Below are 3,915 nucleotides of genomic sequence, written 5' to 3' on the forward strand. Positions count from 1 at the left end.
CTCCTCCTGACGCTAAAATTTCCCCATTTGGAGAAAAACGCACGACATTGACAGCTTTGGTATGGCGAGCAAGATTGGACAAAAATTCAACAATGGCCTTTCCATCGGGTCCTTTTTCCACCTTCCAGATCTGTTGATAACCAAAACATTCGTTCAGAGAACCATACAGACAGCGCCTACCACACCGTGCTTACTAAAACAAGACTAGGCTAATTTTCAGGAAGAAAATAGTTTTCCTTTTGATACGTAAAATGGAACTTCTACCTGAAACGGTAAACAGACCCATTGCTTGTTGCCGTCCCTCCTACCTCTTTCTAGTGCAAACTGTTCCCCAACAGGAACTGGCTGGCCATTCTAAAATCATGAGCATGAGCTTATCACTCTAGGAAACATTCCCCCAGGAGCAAAGCTTTCTTTTGCTTTCATGGTTCATTCAAGGCCCTGAGAACTTCTCTCTTTCTGGGCTGGACGACAGAACAGTCTGAGTTTGCCGACATTCGTCTTAAAGGAAAGAATGGAGAAGGAAGCTTCAGCAGCGCTTCTCTGTACCCCCGCCCATTTACCCGCACCGCGGTGTCCACGCCCGCCGACGCCAGTCTGTGGATCCTGCCGGCAGCGCCATGCTGGAAGTCCAGGCTGTACACCGGCTCCTTGTTGTGCCAGGCGATTTCGCAAGTAATGACTTTCATCCTCCCGAGCCTTGAAGGAGCAAAACAAATTCCTCCAGCTGAAAATCGTTGGTAATGGACTGAATATCAGAGCAGAAAAGGTGTCCTGAACGCTTATTGGAAGCCGGGAACCCTGCTTATCATTAAAAACGCACGCTGTACCGGGAGAGGATGTCCATGTTGACCTCTCACGTATCACCTTGCAAGTACACCTACAACGCTTCGCCGAGCCGCGGCTGTTGGGTTTATTTTACTGCTACGTCCGGAAAAGCAAAATGGAACACTCAGGCAGAGGAAATCAAGGGGCTGGGCCCTGCTGCGCGCCCGTCCCCGCTTAGTGGGGGTTGGGGGCGCTCCCGGAGAGCCTGGGGCCGGGGTCGCTCGGGTGAAGTGCTGTCGGGGTCACGGGCCGCCCGGGAGAGGCCGCCTGGGGGAGGGGACCGTTGGGGGAGGGGGCCGCGGGAGACACCCACCTCCCAGGGACGGGGGCCACCAGGAGGAGGGGGTCGCTCGAAAGAGGGAACCGAGGCCAGGGAGCCACAGGGGACCTCCCCCAGTTCCCAGGCCGCAAGGGACGGGGCGCTCCGCCGGGAAGCCGAAACCGGGCCTGGCCTGGCGGAGGCCGCACGGGGCCGTGGCGGGGGCCCGCCGCCCGAATGCACGCCGCTCCGGAGCTCTGCCGGGATCCCCCGGCCCGCCCTCAGCGAGATCCTCTCACCCCCGTCCGGCCCCGCAGGGAGACCGTGGGGACGCCGGAGCCAGCGCCGGGGAAACAGTACCTGCAGGGACACGGTCAGTGCACGGCACCGCCAGCTCCCGCCGCCGCTTGCGCTTCTTCCCGCGCGCCGCAGGCCCCGCCTCCTGGTGGGCGGAACTTCCCGCGGCGCCCCGCCTCTTTGTAGGTGGGACTCTGTTCGCTCCGCCTCCATGTGGGCGGGATTGCGTGGCGCTCCGCCCCTCCTCGGACCGCAGATTGTGGGTCCGAGCTGCTGAGTCCTCGGAATCCCCGCCGGCTCCCGGCGGTTCACTACTTATGTGCCCGACCGACGCCTCGGTGGAAGAATAGATGAGTCAGTTCATCGTCTCATTCATTCGATCATTTCTTCCCTTCTTAACTCTTTTAGCAAACATTTCCTGAGCATCTGCTAGATGCTGGACCCTCTGCCGGGGCTGGATAAGCAGGAAAGAGTGACTTACCCTCAGGGAGTTGACAATCTGGTAAAAGGAAAAAAAGCGGTCCCGCAGGACGGGTGGGGGGGCTGTAACTCTGAGACTCGCCCGAGACCACCCTGTCCGTCACTGGTATTCTTTCACACGGAGTGTTTGAGAGCCATAACCTGCATCAGGCCCCGTCTCCGTCTCTGGAGCTTCAAGCATCAGCAAAACACAAACTCTTTTCGGGCCCCCTGTAGTCATGTACGCAAATAATTATTTTAAAAAGGAATGTGGGGGGGGGATGTGTAAGGAACAATGTGCTCTTACAGTTCTGAGGACGTGGTTGTTTTGATATGAAGGCTCAAAGGAAGTCTGGAAGAGAAGAGGGCATTTAAAATGGGCTTCAGGTGATAGAGTTTTGGATGAGCAGCTCTGGGAAACGGGAATTTAAGCTAAAGAAACTCACAGCTGACAACAGAGGCACAAAGGGGGAGTAGTGGGACCTGCAATGGGAAAAGATGGATGGGGCAAAAAGCTGGATGCATTTAGACGTGAATGAGCAGGTCATATGGACATGTGTGTCTCAAAGGCAGTTTTCTCATTCTAAATTAATTGTAATCCTGCATATATTAGTCTGGGAACTTGGTTGAGACAAGATGACGGACTCTTGTGCTAACAGCAGGTTTCTGGGTCTTCAAGACCAAGGGACTTTGCAAAATGAGTGCTGCCCCGTGTAACCCTGCAGAAGGGAGCCTGCCAGCTTCCCCCGGGTGGCTCTCCCTCCCCCTACCTTTCCCCTCTTCTCTCTCCTTCCCTCCTCCCTCTCCCTCTGCCCCCCTCCCTGGATATCATTGCACTTGAACTTAACCAGGTTTCTTCTTCCTTTTGCAAACACAAATTTAGAATTTTGTTTTTTTATATATATATTGGCTTTTAGAACATTTTGGAAAGTTCAAAGCTAGAGGGGGTCATTCTATACCTGGATTGCTTACCTTATACATCATATTGCCATAAGCAGATGTGGTCATAAACACTTGTTAAACACATAATTTGACATTTTCAAGAAAGGTTGTAAATCAGAAGCCAAAACTAGATGCAGCAGGCCTTTTGAAATGGGATAATTTTCCAAGCGGGACAATTTATCAATGAGCTTCCGAGAAGGCCAGGAAACAAATATCTTGGGATGCATAGCTTTTACTTAATAAAAGGAACATATAGATTCATCTGAGAAGCGAACTCCTCTTTTTTTTTGGAAAAAGAATGACGTAGGTTCTTATATAAATGCTGGATGATGCTTTTAGCCAATTTTATGAAAGGTATAGAATTTGTCTGTAAGTGGATGTCTCATGTTGACAGGAATGACTGGAATCTCCTTAAGCCTGAGTTTTAAAGGAAACTAAGAGAATGTAATGCAGACATGTAGCTTTTAGATGTTCTCTCTTAAATCATGGCCAGGATTTAGAAAGCTTGGACTGAGAATGACTAATGTAGGTAATCTGGCTGTTTCAAAAGTTCAGATTCCTGGCCCTACCTAGGCCCACTGATTCAGAGTATCCAGCGGGGGGCGCCACTGGAGGGGCTGCATTTTCTCAAGATCCAGGTGAGTGATAATGAGTCTCCTTTGGACCCAGGGGTTCAATGTCTCTCATAACCACCAGGTTTCTCCACATTTCTGACAAATGCTGTTGGTTCACAAATGAATCCTCTGACCATCTCCCAGAGTGCCAGGATTCTAGACTGTAGATTAGAACAACAACAACAACAACAACAACAACACAGGTTTAGATACTAAACATACATGAAGGAGATGGCTTTCTTGGTGAAAATTGGGGGAGGGGGGCTTGACATCAATACTTGCCTGGTAAGCCACATGGTGGCCCAGAGTGGGAATCTGAGATGTGTCAAATATTTTCAAAAAAGAAAGGAAAGAGGGGGGCTCCTGGGTGGCTCAGTCGTTAAGCATCTGCCTTCAGTTCAGGGCATAATCCCAGGGTCCTGAGATCAAGCCCCGCATCGGGCTCCTCTGCTATGAGCCTGCTTCTTCCTCTACCACTCCCCCTGCCTGTGTTCCCTCTCTCACTGGCTGTCTCTC

Source organism: Ursus maritimus, unplaced genomic scaffold (genome assembly GCF_017311325.1).
Source record: "Ursus maritimus isolate PB19 unplaced genomic scaffold, ASM1731132v1 scaffold_4, whole genome shotgun sequence".
In the NCBI taxonomy this organism is placed as follows: Eukaryota; Metazoa; Chordata; class Mammalia; order Carnivora; family Ursidae; genus Ursus; species Ursus maritimus.